Here is a 15,126-nt window from a genome sequence, read left to right on the forward strand (position 1 = left end):
ATTTAGGTGAAAGCTCCAAAATGCTTGCCTAATATGTCTGTTTATCCAAAAGGAAGTAAAAAGGGAGAGCTAGAAAGATAGCATTGCATCACATTACATGGCAATGCAATGCACAGTTGCTGAAGTTGAACCAAAATGAGCTTGTAATCTGGCTTCTGCAACTTTGAACATGAAAAATCCAATGAGGAGAAGAAAAGCAAAGCCAAAGAGTCCATCCCAAAATCCGACAAACAAGCAAAATGAACAAAAAACATTGAATTCAATTCTTTCTGATTTTAGAAACTGCATTAAAGAAGGGGTGCACCGGTCCTGGAGATACTGCAATACCAGGTCAATGCGTGGAGTGGACAGAGCAAGCTCTTTTTCCATCTCCCTGTTCTAAAAATCCATTTAATATATGGTCCCCAGATAGGGGACGTATCAGATATTAAACTGATAAGAACAGATACTACACTTGATCTTAGCCAAAAGGCCGAGAAGCGATAACCAGAATTGGTTTCAAACTACGGAGCCACCCAAGGATCCTGAAAAGTCCATTTGTGGAGATGAGCTCCTGGACTCCCGTTAAGAAGACATGTTGTCAACCTCTAGATCCCTTACATGCCTGCACTTTTCGGCTTGCTGCTGCTGCAATCCACGCGTTTTAGATCTGCATAACTCCACCTCTTTAAACACAGCACCTTCACCCCCTGCTGTTCCCACCCGCCTCAACACCGTTGGAAGGGAGGAGAACCAATTAAGGCGGGGGGTGGGGTGGAACGAGCAGCTGTCTACCCTTAGCAGGAGGGCTCCTGATTACATACCTCTCCTGCTGCTGCTGCTGCTGGCTGTCCAGCAGCAGACTGAAGGTGGCTGCTGCTGTGCACAGGTATATAAAGGCTCAGAGCCTATTATGACACGCGCAGCCAGCGTTCCATTGCCACATTCCATCTACTGCAGGCAGGACACCTGGCTGGCTGAATGTCGCTGAGAAGCTCACAGAGACCGCCATAAGCAACAGTTTAACAGAATGCCACAGACTAATCAACCAAACTTTTTGGGTTGGGTTCTCTTTTATAGTCTGCAGGCATTAAATGAAAGAAGTCAGTGTTCCAGCAGAAGGAGACAACGTTTCAGAAAAGGCATTGTAGCAAACCAAAAAAGAAATTTTAAGCGCAGCAGAGTAACCAGCGCACATACCTGTTAGCTCAGGTGAGTTTTAAAGGCTGCTGTTGATAACAAGGGCATTTGCTAAATAGATGGTGTGTGTGCAACAATATACTAAAAGGTCAATTATATTGTGCAGCTTATCTCACCACCTGTAGTTATTTAGGTGAAAGCTCCAAAATGCTTGCCTAATATGTCTGTTTATCCAAAAGGAAGTAAAAAGGGAGAGCTAGAAAGATAGCATTGCATCACATTACATGGCAATGCAATGCACAGTTGCTGAAGTTGAACCAAAATGAGCTTGTAATCTGGCTTCTGCAACTTTGAACATGAAAAATCCAATGAGGAGAAGAAAAGCAAAGCCAAAGAGTCCATCCCAAAATCCGACAAACAAGCAAAATGAACAAAAAACATTGAATTCAATTCTTTCTGATTTTAGAAACTGCATTAAAGAAGGGGTGCACCGGTCCTGGAGATACTGCAATACCAGGTCAATGCGTGGAGTGGACAGAGCAAGCTCTTTTTCCATCTCCCTGTTCTTAAAATCCATTTAATATATGGTCCCCAGATAGGGGACGTATCAGATATTAAACTGATAAGAACAGATACTACACTTGATCTTAGCCAAAAGGCCGAGAAGCGATAACCAGAATTGGTTTCAAACTACGGAGCCACCCAAGGATCCTGAAAAGTCCATTTGTGGAGATGAGCTCCTGGACTCCCGTTAAGAAGACATGTTGTCAACCTCTAGATCCCTTACATGCCTGCACTTTTCGGCTTGCTGCTGCTGCAATCCACGCGATTTAGATCTGCATAACTCCACCTCTTTAAACACAGCACCTTCACCCCCTGCTGTTCCCACCCGCCTTAACACCGTTGGAAGGGAGGAGAACCAATTAAGGCGGGGGGTGGGGTGGAACGAGCAGCTGTCTACCCTTAGCAGGAGGGCTCCTGATTACATACCTCTCCTGCTGCTGCTGCTGCTGGCTGTCCAGCAGCAGACTGAAGGTGGCTGCTGCTGTGCACAGGTATATAAAGGCTCAGAGCCTATTATGACACGCGCAGCCAGCGTTCCATTGCCACATTCCATCTACTGCAGGCAGGATACCTGGCTGGCTGAATGTCGCTGAGAAGCTCACAGAGACCACCATAAGCAACAGTTTAACAGAATGCCACAGACTAATCAACCAAACTTTTTGGGTTGGGTTCTCTTTTATAGTCTGCAGGCATTAAATGAAAGAAGTCAGTGTTCCAGCAGAAGGAGACAACGTTTCAGAAAAGGCATTGTAGCAAACCAAAAAAGAAATTTTAAGCGCAGCAGAGTAACCAGCGCACATACCTGTTAGCTCAGGTGAGTTTAAAAGGCTGCTGTTGATAACAAGGGCATTTGCTAAATAGATGGTGTGTGTGCAACAATATACTGAAAGGTCAATTATATTGTGCAGCTTATCTCACCACCTGTAGTTATTTAGGTGAAAGCTCCAAAATGCTTGCCTAATATGTCTGTTTATCCAAAAGGAAGTAAAAAGGGAGAGCTAGAAAGATAGCATTGCATCACATTACATGGCAATGCAATGCACAGTTGCTGAAGTTGAACCAAAATGAGCTTGTAATCTGGCTTCTGCAACTTTGAACATGAAAAATCCAATGAGGAGAAGAAAAGCAAAGCCAAAGAGTCCATCCCAAAATCCGACAAACAAGCAAAATGAACAAAAAACATTGAATTCAATTCTTTCTGATTTTAGAAACTGCATTAAAGAAGGGGTGCACCGGTCCTGGAGATACTGCAATACCAGGTCAATGCGTGGAGTGGACAGAGCAAGCTCTTTTTCCATCTCCCTGTTCTAAAAATCCATTTAATATATGGTCCCCAGATAGGGGACGTATCAGATATTAAACTGATAAGAACAGATACTACACTTGATCTTAGCCAAAAGGCCGAGAAGCGATAACCAGAATTGGTTTCAAACTACGGAGCCACCCAAGGATCCTGAAAAGTCCATTTGTGGAGATGAGCTCCTGGACTCCCGTTAAGAAGACATGTTGTCAACCTCTAGATCCCTTACATGCCTGCACTTTTCGGCTTGCTGCTGCTGCAATCCACGCGTTTTAGATCTGCATAACTCCACCTCTTTAAACACAGCACCTTCACCCCCTGCTGTTCCCACCCGCCTCAACACCGTTGGAAGGGAGGAGAACCAATTAAGGCGGGGGGTGGGGTGGAACGAGCAGCTGTCTACCCTTAGCAGGAGGGCTCCTGATTACATACCTCTCCTGCTGCTGCTGCTGCTGGCTGTCCAGCAGCAGACTGAAGGTGGCTGCTGCTGTGCACAGGTATATAAAGGCTCAGAGCCTATTATGACACGCGCAGCCAGCGTTCCATTGCCACATTCCATCTACTGCAGGCAGGATACCTGGCTGGCTGAATGTCGCTGAGAAGCTCACAGAGACCGCCATAAGCAACAGTTTAACAGAATGCCACAGACTAATCAACCAAACTTTTTGGGTTGGGTTCTCTTTTATAGTCTGCAGGCATTAAATGAAAGAAGTCAGTGTTCCAGCAGAAGGAGACAACGTTTCAGAAAAGGCATTGTAGCAAACCAAAAAAGAAATTTTAAGCGCAGCAGAGTAACCAGCGCACATACCTGTTAGCTCAGGTGAGTTTAAAAGGCTGCTGTTGATAACAAGGGCATTTGCTAAATAGATGGTGTGTGTGCAACAATATACTGAAAGGTCAATTATATTGTGCAGCTTATCTCACCACCTGTAGTTATTTAGGTGAAAGCTCCAAAATGCTTGCCTAATATGTCTGTTTATCCAAAAGGAAGTAAAAAGGGAGAGCTAGAAAGATAGCATTGCATCACATTACATGGCAATGCAATGCACAGTTGCTGAAGTTGAACCAAAATGAGCTTGTAATCTGGCTTCTGCAACTTTGAACATGAAAAATCCAATGAGGAGATGAAAAGCAAAGCCAAAGAGTCCATCCCAAAATCCGACAAACAAGCAAAATGAACAAAAAACATTGAATTCAATTCTTTCTGATTTTAGAAACTGCATTAAAGAAGGGGTGCACCGGTCCTGGAGATACTGCAATACCAGGTCAATGCGTGGAGTGGACAGAGCAAGCTCTTTTTCCATCTCCCTGTTCTAAAAATCCATTTAATATATGGTCCCCAGATAGGGGACGTATCAGATATTAAACTGATAAGAACAGATACTACACTTGATCTTAGCCAAAAGGCCGAGAAGCGATAACCAGAATTGGTTTCAAACTACGGAGCCACCCAAGGATCCTGAAAAGTCCATTTGTGGAGATGAGCTCCTGGACTCCCGTTAAGAAGACATGTTGTCAACCTCTAGATCCCTTACATGCCTGCACTTTTCGGCTTGCTGCTGCTGCAATCCACGCGTTTTAGATCTGCATAACTCCACCTCTTTAAACACAGCACCTTCACCCCCTGCTGTTCCCACCCGCCTCAACACCGTTGGAAGGGAGGAGAACCAATTAAGGCGGGGGGTGGGGTGGAACGAGCAGCTGTCTACCCTTAGCAGGAGGGCTCCTGATTACATACCTCTCCTGCTGCTGCTGCTGCTGGCTGTCCAGCAGCAGACTGAAGGTGGCTGCTGCTGTGCACAGGTATATAAAGGCTCAGAGCCTATTATGACACGCGCAGCCAGCGTTCCATTGCCACATTCCATCTACTGCAGGCAGGATACCTGGCTGGCTGAATGTCGCTGAGAAGCTCACAGAGACCGCCATAAGCAACAGTTTAACAGAATGCCACAGACTAATCAACCAAACTTTTTGGGTTGGGTTCTCTTTTATAGTCTGCAGGCATTAAATGAAAGAAGTCAGTGTTCCAGCAGAAGGAGACAACGTTTCAGAAAAGGCATTGTAGCAAACCAAAAAAGAAATTTTAAGCGCAGCAGAGTAACCAGCGCACATACCTGTTAGCTCAGGTGAGTTTAAAAGGCTGCTGTTGATAACAAGGGCATTTGCTAAATAGATGGTGTGTGTGCAACAATATACTGAAAGGTCAATTATATTGTGCAGCTTATCTCACCACCTGTAGTTATTTAGGTGAAAGCTCCAAAATGCTTGCCTAATATGTCTGTTTATCCAAAAGGAAGTAAAAAGGGAGAGCTAGAAAGATAGCATTGCATCACATTACATGGCAATGCAATGCACAGTTGCTGAAGTTGAACCAAAATGAGCTTGTAATCTGGCTTCTGCAACTTTGAACATGAAAAATCCAATGAGGAGAAGAAAAGCAAAGCCAAAGAGTCCATCCCAAAATCCGACAAACAAGCAAAATGAACAAAAAACATTGAATTCAATTCTTTCTGATTTTAGAAACTGCATTAAAGAAGGGGTGCACCGGTCCTGGAGATACTGCAATACCAGGTCAATGCGTGGAGTGGACAGAGCAAGCTCTTTTTCCATCTCCCTGTTCTAAAAATCCATTTAATATATGGTCCCCAGATAGGGGACGTATCAGATATTAAACTGATAAGAACAGATACTACACTTGATCTTAGCCAAAAGGCCGAGAAGCGATAACCAGAATTGGTTTCAAACTACGGAGCCACCCAAGGATCCTGAAAAGTCCATTTGTGGAGATGAGCTCCTGGACTCCCGTTAAGAAGACATGTTGTCAACCTCTAGATCCCTTACATGCCTGCACTTTTCGGCTTGCTGCTGCTGCAATCCACGCGTTTTAGATCTGCATAACTCCACCTCTTTAAACACAGCACCTTCACCCCCTGCTGTTCCCACCCGCCTCAACACCGTTGGAAGGGAGGAGAACCAATTAAGGCGGGGGGTGGGGTGGAACGAGCAGCTGTCTACCCTTAGCAGGAGGGCTCCTGATTACATACCTCTCCTGCTGCTGCTGCTGCTGGCTGTCCAGCAGCAGACTGAAGGTGGCTGCTGCTGTGCACAGGTATATAAAGGCTCAGAGCCTATTATGACACGCGCAGCCAGCGTTCCATTGCCACATTCCATCTACTGCAGGCAGGATACCTGGCTGGCTGAATGTCGCTGAGAAGCTCACAGAGACCGCCATAAGCAACAGTTTAACAGAATGCCACAGACTAATCAACCAAACTTTTTGGGTTGGGTTCTCTTTTATAGTCTGCAGGCATTAAATGAAAGAAGTCAGTGTTCCAGCAGAAGGAGACAACGTTTCAGAAAAGGCATTGTAGCAAACCAAAAAAGAAATTTTAAGCGCAGCAGAGTAACCAGCGCACATACCTGTTAGCTCAGGTGAGTTTAAAAGGCTGCTGTTGATAACAAGGGCATTTGCTAAATAGATGGTGTGTGTGCAACAATATACTGAAAGGTCAATTATATTGTGCAGCTTATCTCACCACCTGTAGTTATTTAGGTGAAAGCTCCAAAATGCTTGCCTAATATGTCTGTTTATCCAAAAGGAAGTAAAAAGGGAGAGCTAGAAAGATAGCATTGCATCACATTACATGGCAATGCAATGCACAGTTGCTGAAGTTGAACCAAAATGAGCTTGTAATCTGGCTTCTGCAACTTTGAACATGAAAAATCCAATGAGGAGAAGAAAAGCAAAGCCAAAGAGTCCATCCCAAAATCCGACAAACAAGCAAAATGAACAAAAAACATTGAATTCAATTCTTTCTGATTTTAGAAACTGCATTAAAGAAGGGGTGCACCGGTCCTGGAGATACTGCAATACCAGGTCAATGCGTGGAGTGGACAGAGCAAGCTCTTTTTCCATCTCCCTGTTCTAAAAATCCATTTAATATATGGTCCCCAGATAGGGGACGTATCAGATATTAAACTGATAAGAACAGATTTTTTTTTTTTTTTTATACCATTCAGTAAAATTTTTCAAGCAACAATCAATAGTATAAAAACTCATACTACGTTGCCCAGTCTTACATCATAATGGTACTTTCTTTATTTCATATTTATAACTTTATACTGAAACAGTTGTAATACCTTTTGAATGGACAAAAAACTATAAAACATACCATTATCATAAAAAAAGACAGATCACAACACTTAAACAAGGACTTACTGGTACTTTACCAGTGACCTCCATTTTTTTACTTTCCAAAAACCTTCTGAATCAGAGCCACCACCGCCACGGCTGTCCCATAAATAAACTATGTATAACCTTGACAAAACCATCCTAACACAATTATTAACTGAGATTATTTTCCTTTTAAATAAACACAAATTCCTAACGTCCCACAGACTTTCTATTACACATGCCATTATCAACCACAACAATCTCTCTTTCACCCGGCTACTTGCACCCATCCCAAACATTACCACTCTCCAATTTATAAAATTCACGCCCGCTAGTTCCTTGCATAAACCACCCACTCCCTTCCAAACACTCTGAGCATAATCACAATTCCAAACCAAATGCATAACAGTTTCACTCGCCCCACATCCATCCCTCGGACAGACCTCTGTTCTAATCAGATCCCTCCTCTTCTGTACCTCTCTCACAGGCAAAATCTCATGCAAACTCATCCATACGATATCACGCTGCCTATTCGATATTCCTTTTATACTCAGGTTCCTCCATACACACAACGCTTCACTCGATCTCAAGCCCCTAATGTTACATTCAAACTCTCTAACACGCATCCTTCTCCTTACATTCCTTATCACTTTGAAATCACCCATAGGAACATCCAACAAATCATGCTTGACAACAAATTTTTCAACAAACTCATACCACACTGGACATTTAAACGAAACAGGCACTCTTGCATCCCTTCTCATCCATTTCAACCCAAACAACATCCATCCAGCCATATATTTAATCATAAAAGCCGTCTTGTTATCCCTACCTAACAGAACAACCACCGTTTTAATATAATTTAAACCAAGACAAAATTCAAAATTTGGGAAATCCATTCCCCCATGTTCACGTAACTTACACAAATATTCCCTTTTAAGTTTTTCCATCTTACTTCCCCAATAAAACGTAAAAATTAGCTTCTCAATCCGCCTAAAACCCCTATAAGGGGCTGGAAAAACCACTGACACAAAAAGTAACATAGGAAGAATCACTGACTTAATAATAAGGACTTTGCCTGACAATGTCAAGTCCCGTAACCTCCAAAAATTTAACTTCTGTTCAATCCTCTTACCGCATTCATCCCAACTCTCATTCCCTTTCAGATCTTTGTTAAACCACACCCCCAAAACCTTAATAGCACCTTCTTCACATATCACACCATCCATCCTAACACTCGAATCCCCGAAACACTTAAAGCTACACTTCCCCCAATTCACCCTAAAACCAGATGCACCACAAAAGAAATCTAAAAGCAACCTTGCTCGATTCATAGCAGCCATATTATCACTCACCACAACAACATCGTCCATATACCCCATTACCTTTACAGTCTTTCCACCACTCCCTGGGATCAGAAGACCATTCATCACTTTCTCTTTCCGAATCATGCACAACAGGGGCTCAATCACACTTATAAACAGGACAGGGGACAACGGACACCCCTGCCTGACCCCTGATTTTATGCACACCTTCTCACTCAAACATCCATTCACTAACACTTCACTCACCACACCATCATACAAACACCTTATGGCATTCACAAAAACACTAGGAAAACCCATCCTAACTAACACCTCAAACATAAACGCATGCGACACTCTATCAAAAGCTTTCTCAAAATCCACACAAAAAAACATACATTTCCCCTTCCTAAACATACAATCTCCAATTACGTCTCTCAACAACAAGAGGTTATCAGTCATACACCTACCTGGCACCGCGCACACTTGATCATCACCAACCACACTTCCAATCACCCCACGCATACGGTTAGCCAGAATTTTGCTAAAGACTTTATAATCTGCATTGAGTAATGTAATCGGCCTCCAATTACGCAAATTCTTTTTCTCACCCTTCTTATATAGTAAAACAACTACTCCTTCTTTCATGGAATTACAAAGTACACCATTCATCCACATATATTGACATACCTCCACAAAATCAACACCAATCACATCCCATGCTTTTACATAAAACTCCACAGGCAACCCATCTTTCCCAGGTGTTTTATTCTTTTTCGCACCATCCACCGCCTTTTTAACCTCATCAAAAACAATATCCTCACTCAAACACTCACGTTCCCCTGATTCAAGCTGACTCTCCAACATACCTAACACATGCTCTTTCAAACCCCCATCCACCCATTTAGACTCAAATAAACTACTATAGAAACTATGTACCTCATCCAACACTTCCCTTCCAACCACAGTCATACCATTATCATTTACAACCTCATCCAACTCATCTTTTTTACTGCACATTTTTTTAAAAAAGTACCTCGTACACTTCTCATCCATATCCAAATGCTCAACTCTCGTCCTAAAAATAATTTCCTTCCCACGCTTTTCCAAAACACGCTTCATCTCATCTCTCGCTCCTCTGAGTTGATCACTAACATCAATTCCTTTCATACTCATTTTATGTAACCACTCAATCCTCATATTTAAATCTTTAAATCTGCCTCTTTCAATTGCTGCTTTTTTATAACCCCACCTCCTAAAAAAATTCTTAATTTCCACTTTCACCCAATCCCACCATACAGTCACATCCACAAAATTATTTTTCCTAGACCTCCACCATTCATACTTACTTTCGAAGTCTCTCATAACCCTAACATCCTCTAACAACCTAACATTTAGCTTCCATACCCCAACACCATGCACCATTTTTTTATCACCTTCAAACATACCCCACAAACATTCATGGTCTGTGAAAGAAAAAACATGCTGTTTAAAAAATTTACACACCAAACCTCTATTTGTATACAGCATGCGGTCAATCCTGGACACTATTCCTCCCCTATCAGCTCTATATGTGGCCGGTGGTGGCTTACTCAAAAATTCCGCTGCATCTAAAAAAGAAAAATCAGATGTAATTTGATTAAGGACCTTACCCGTGACATCAATTTCCCCTTCAGAAACACAATTGAAATCACCAACTAATAATATTGGAATCCTTCCAGGCAAAAATAAACGTATTTTCTCTAATAGTGCTAACCTATCCCCTTTGTTAATTGGACAATACACGTTAACAATTTTCACCCTCCACCCTCTCCCCTTAACCACTGCCATTATACAACGACCTGGCTCCACCACCATATAATTTTCAAAACTTAAATCCCTATTCCCCAACAAAATCCCCACACCATCATTTTTGTTTGTCATTGAACCTGACCAAATACTATGCCCATATACCCAGTCCTTTTCAGGAGGTGACTCTTCAATTCCGCACTCTTGCAGACAGTAAATATTTGCTCCAAGATTTTTTAGTTCTTCCAGTATAGCCAATCTTCTAGGCTTAGATTTTATAAGCCTTACATTTATTGACAGTACACTACAGCCCACGTTGGAGCCCATTTTTTAACCATATTCGGTAAAAAAGAACATACCCCCCACCGAAGAGTCAACCTTTCTCGTCTTGAAACTCGATTCCTGATGTTAAGCAGAGAATGCTGGCCCCCTCCTCCAAAAAAGACCTCCTAGGAGAGGCACTGTAGCTCTCGGGATAGCTCCTATCACTTAAGGGGCTGATGCTCCCAATACTGGCAGGTGAAAAATCTGGCCGGAACTTCTTTGCAGAAGACACATCAGAGTCCTCATCAGGGGGCCTCACCACAGCCCCGGTGAAGTCACCCTGGCCACCACCACCTTCATGAATTGCCTCTGAGCTTTCCAAAGCCAACACCGGCGTTGTGGAGAGTGAACCGCTCACTTCTCCCTCACCACTCATATCAAGCAGAATTGACATATCTGCAGGCTCTATCTCAACAGCGCTTCCACCAGCAGGATCGGGTGCTTGCTCCATCTCTTCCATGAAGTCCCTTACTGCCTCGATCGCCTCACCAATAGTGGCGGCAGTAGTAGGACGTGGGGACACGGCCTCTGCATATGACCTGGAACGATGGGGACAGTCCTTGAAAGCGTGTCCCTCCTCGCCACATGCATTACAAACCATGGAGTTAGTACACTCCATTGCCAGATGACCCTCTTTATTGCATTTCCCACAAAACTTCTCCACCGTGCAGTCCTCTTGGTAGTGTCCAAAGGATTTACACTTCCTGCAAAAACGCGGAGCACCAGGAAAAAACATATACCCTCTATCCCTCCCGATGGCAAAACTGAGGGGAGGGTAGTGGATACCCCCAGGTCCCTGGGGGTCCTCCTGGAACCGAACAAAAAACTTGTGTTTGCCAGTCCACAAGCCCACCTCATTCCTCACCTTGTGTGAGTAGGACACATAGCTGCAATGAAGGTTCAGGAATCTAGTAATGTCCTCCACATCCACAAGGGGGTTGTGCATAAACACAACAACTGGCACTTCCCCCTTAGTATACAATACCGTGAATGTAAGCCCATCAAGAGCCGGATGATCCAAGGCTTGCTGATCCTTTAGAGTCTTGAAAAGGTTCTGGCAAGCTGCCATACGATCAAGGACTAAAACGTACCGGCCATTCTTTGGGAACTCCTGTAGGCAAATGATGTCTCCACGACCAACATTCAAAATCTTGAAGATGACGACTTCCACCAAGAACCGCAGGTTAAAGAAATTCCTCTTCGACTCCTCAATATCAATGCGAAAAGCATTTTTGACCCGAATATCATCGGTCCCGGCATAGCGAATCTTGACGCCCATTATCACCTCTCGTTTCCTCTGGACCCCCCCCAATAGCAGCAGGCAGCTTAAGCCACCTAAGTGGCAATGCTGCAAGGCTGAGGGGGAGACACTATAGGATCCTTCTGACCAGATACAAGATCTAAGCCAAAAGGCCGAGAAGCGATAACCAGAATTGGTTTCAAACTACGGAGCCACCCAAGGATCCTGAAAAGTCCATTTGTGGAGATGAGCTCCTGGACTCCCGTTAAGAAGACATGTTGTCAACCTCTAGATCCCTTACATGCCTGCACTTTTCGGCTTGCTGCTGCTGCAATCCACGCGTTTTAGATCTGCATAACTCCACCTCTTTAAACACAGCACCTTCACCCCCTGCTGTTCCCACCCGCCTCAACACCGTTGGAAGGGAGGAGAACCAATTAAGGCGGGGGGTGGGGTGGAACGAGCACCTGTCTACCCTTAGCAGGAGGGCTCCTGATTACATACCTCTCCTGCTGCTGCTGCTGCTGGCTGTCCAGCAGCAGACTGAAGGTGGCTGCTGCTGTGCACAGGTATATAAAGGCTCAGAGCCTATTATGACACGCGCAGCCAGCGTTCCATTGCCACATTCCATCTACTGCAGGCAGGATACCTGGCTGGCTGAATGTCGCTGAGAAGCTCACAGAGACCGCCATAAGCAACAGTTTAACAGAATGCCACAGACTAATCAACCAAACTTTTTGGGTTGGGTTCTCTTTTATAGTCTGCAGGCATTAAATGAAAGAAGTCAGTGTTCCAGCAGAAGGAGACAACGTTTCAGAAAAGGCATTGTAGCAAACCAAAAAAGAAATTTTAAGCGCAGCAGAGTAACCAGCGCACATACCTGTTAGCTCAGGTGAGTTTAAAAGGCTGCTGTTGATAACAAGGGCATTTGCTAAATAGATGGTGTGTGTGCAACAATATACTGAAAGGTCAATTATATTGTGCAGCTTATCTCACCACCTGTAGTTATTTAGGTGAAAGCTCCAAAATGCTTGCCTAATATGTCTGTTTATCCAAAAGGAAGTAAAAAGGGAGAGCTAGAAAGATAGCATTGCATCACATTACATGGCAATGCAATGCACAGTTGCTGAAGTTGAACCAAAATGAGCTTGTAATCTGGCTTCTGCAACTTTGAACATGAAAAATCCAATGAGGAGAAGAAAAGCAAAGCCAAAGAGTCCATCCCAAAATCCGACAAACAAGCAAAATGAACAAAAAACATTGAATTCAATTCTTTCTGATTTTAGAAACTGCATTAAAGAAGGGGTGCACCGGTCCTGGAGATACTGCAATACCAGGTCAATGCGTGGAGTGGACAGAGCAAGCTCTTTTTCCATCTCCCTGTTCTAAAAATCCATTTAATATATGGTCCCCAGATAGGGGACGTATCAGATATTAAACTGATAAGAACAGATACTACACTTGATCTTAGCCAAAAGGCCGAGAAGCGATAACCAGAATTGGTTTCAAACTACGGAGCCACCCAAGGATCCTGAAAAGTCCATTTGTGGAGATGAGCTCCTGGACTCCCGTTAAGAAGACATGTTGTCAACCTCTAGATCCCTTACATGCCTGCACTTTTCGGCTTGCTGCTGCTGCAATCCACGCGTTTTAGATCTGCATAACTCCACCTCTTTAAACACAGCACCTTCACCCCCTGCTGTTCCCACCCGCCTCAACACCGTTGGAAGGGAGGAGAACCAATTAAGGCGGGGGGTGGGGTGGAACGAGCAGCTGTCTACCCTTAGCAGGAGGGCTCCTGATTACATACCTCTCCTGCTGCTGCTGCTGCTGGCTGTCCAGCAGCAGACTGAAGGTGGCTGCTGCTGTGCACAGGTATATAAAGGCTCAGAGCCTATTATGACACGCGCAGCCAGCGTTCCATTGCCACATTCCATCTACTGCAGGCAGGATACCTGGCTGGCTGAATGTCGCTGAGAAGCTCACAGAGACCGCCATAAGCAACAGTTTAACAGAATGCCACAGACTAATCAACCAAACTTTTTGGGTTGGGTTCTCTTTTATAGTCTGCAGGCATTAAATGAAAGAAGTCAGTGTTCCAGCAGAAGGAGACAACGTTTCAGAAAAGGCATTGTAGCAAACCAAAAAAGAAATTTTAAGCGCAGCAGAGTAACCAGCGCACATACCTGTTAGCTCAGGTGAGTTTAAAAGGCTGCTGTTGATAACAAGGGCATTTGCTAAATAGATGGTGTGTGTGCAACAATATACTGAAAGGTCAATTATATTGTGCAGCTTATCTCACCACCTGTAGTTATTTAGGTGAAAGCTCCAAAATGCTTGCCTAATATGTCTGTTTATCCAAAAGGAAGTAAAAAGGGAGAGCTAGAAAGATAGCATTGCATCACATTACATGGCAATGCAATGCACAGTTGCTGAAGTTGAACCAAAATGAGCTTGTAATCTGGCTTCTGCAACTTTGAACATGAAAAATCCAATGAGGAGAAGAAAAGCAAAGCCAAAGAGTCCATCCCAAAATCCGACAAACAAGCAAAATGAACAAAAAACATTGAATTCAATTCTTTCTGATTTTAGAAACTGCATTAAAGAAGGGGTGCACCGGTCCTGGAGATACTGCAATACCAGGTCAATGCGTGGAGTGGACAGAGCAAGCTCTTTTTCCATCTCCCTGTTCTAAAAATCCATTTAATATATGGTCCCCAGATAGGGGACGTATCAGATATTAAACTGATAAGAACAGATACTACACTTGATCTTAGCCAAAAGGCCGAGAAGCGATAACCAGAATTGGTTTCAAACTACGGAGCCACCCAAGGATCCTGAAAAGTCCATTTGTGGAGATGAGCTCCTGGACTCCCGTTAAGAAGACATGTTGTCAACCTCTAGATCCCTTACATGCCTGCACTTTTCGGCTTGCTGCTGCTGCAATCCACGCGTTTTAGATCTGCATAACTCCACCTCTTTAAACACAGCACCTTCACCCCCTGCTGTTCCCACCCGCCTCAACACCGTTGGAAGGGAGGAGAACCAATTAAGGCGGGGGGTGGGGTGGAACGAGCAGCTGTCTACCCTTAGCAGGAGGGCTCCTGATTACATACCTCTCCTGCTGCTGCTGCTGCTGCTGGCTGTCCAGCAGCAGACTGAAGGTGGCTGCTGCTGTGCACAGGTATATAAAGGCTCAGAGCCTATTATGACACGCGCAGCCAGCGTTCCATTGCCACATTCCATCTACTGCAGGCAGGATACCTGGCTGGCTGAATGTCGCTGAGAAGCTCACAGAGACCGCCATAAGCAA

General features: G+C 44.1%; 8 non-coding genes across 8 annotated transcripts; all 8 read right to left on the reverse strand.

Annotated features, from left to right (window-relative positions):
* Nucleotides 1–293: 293 nt before the first annotated feature.
* LOC141194112 (U2 spliceosomal RNA) lies at nt 294–484 on the reverse strand. The gene has a single exon (XR_012266907.1). It is a non-coding gene; the product is annotated as a U2 spliceosomal RNA (small nuclear RNA).
* A 1,115-nt stretch (nt 485–1,599) lies between these two features.
* Nucleotides 1,600–1,790, reverse strand: LOC141194271 (U2 spliceosomal RNA). The gene has a single exon (XR_012267057.1). It is a non-coding gene; the product is annotated as a U2 spliceosomal RNA (small nuclear RNA).
* A 1,115-nt stretch (nt 1,791–2,905) lies between these two features.
* On the reverse strand, nt 2,906–3,096 carry LOC141194113 (U2 spliceosomal RNA). The gene has a single exon (XR_012266908.1). It is a non-coding gene; the product is annotated as a U2 spliceosomal RNA (small nuclear RNA).
* A 1,115-nt stretch (nt 3,097–4,211) lies between these two features.
* Nucleotides 4,212–4,402, reverse strand: LOC141194114 (U2 spliceosomal RNA). The gene has a single exon (XR_012266909.1). It is a non-coding gene; the product is annotated as a U2 spliceosomal RNA (small nuclear RNA).
* A 1,115-nt stretch (nt 4,403–5,517) lies between these two features.
* LOC141194116 (U2 spliceosomal RNA) lies at nt 5,518–5,708 on the reverse strand. Its single transcript, XR_012266910.1, has one exon. It is a non-coding gene; the product is annotated as a U2 spliceosomal RNA (small nuclear RNA).
* Nucleotides 5,709–6,823: 1,115 nt separating this feature from the next.
* On the reverse strand, nt 6,824–7,013 carry LOC141193646 (U2 spliceosomal RNA). The gene has a single exon (XR_012266541.1). It is a non-coding gene; the product is annotated as a U2 spliceosomal RNA (small nuclear RNA).
* A 6,100-nt stretch (nt 7,014–13,113) lies between these two features.
* Nucleotides 13,114–13,304, reverse strand: LOC141194117 (U2 spliceosomal RNA). The gene has a single exon (XR_012266911.1). It is a non-coding gene; the product is annotated as a U2 spliceosomal RNA (small nuclear RNA).
* A 1,115-nt stretch (nt 13,305–14,419) lies between these two features.
* Nucleotides 14,420–14,610, reverse strand: LOC141194119 (U2 spliceosomal RNA). The gene has a single exon (XR_012266913.1). It is a non-coding gene; the product is annotated as a U2 spliceosomal RNA (small nuclear RNA).
* Between the last annotated feature and the right edge of the window lie 516 nt (nt 14,611–15,126).

This window comes from Phyllobates terribilis, unplaced genomic scaffold (assembly GCF_046119375.1).
Source record: "Phyllobates terribilis strain yellow unplaced genomic scaffold, ASM4611937v1 Scaffold_66__1_contigs__length_7565176, whole genome shotgun sequence".
NCBI classification, from domain to species: Eukaryota; Metazoa; Chordata; class Amphibia; order Anura; family Dendrobatidae; genus Phyllobates; species Phyllobates terribilis.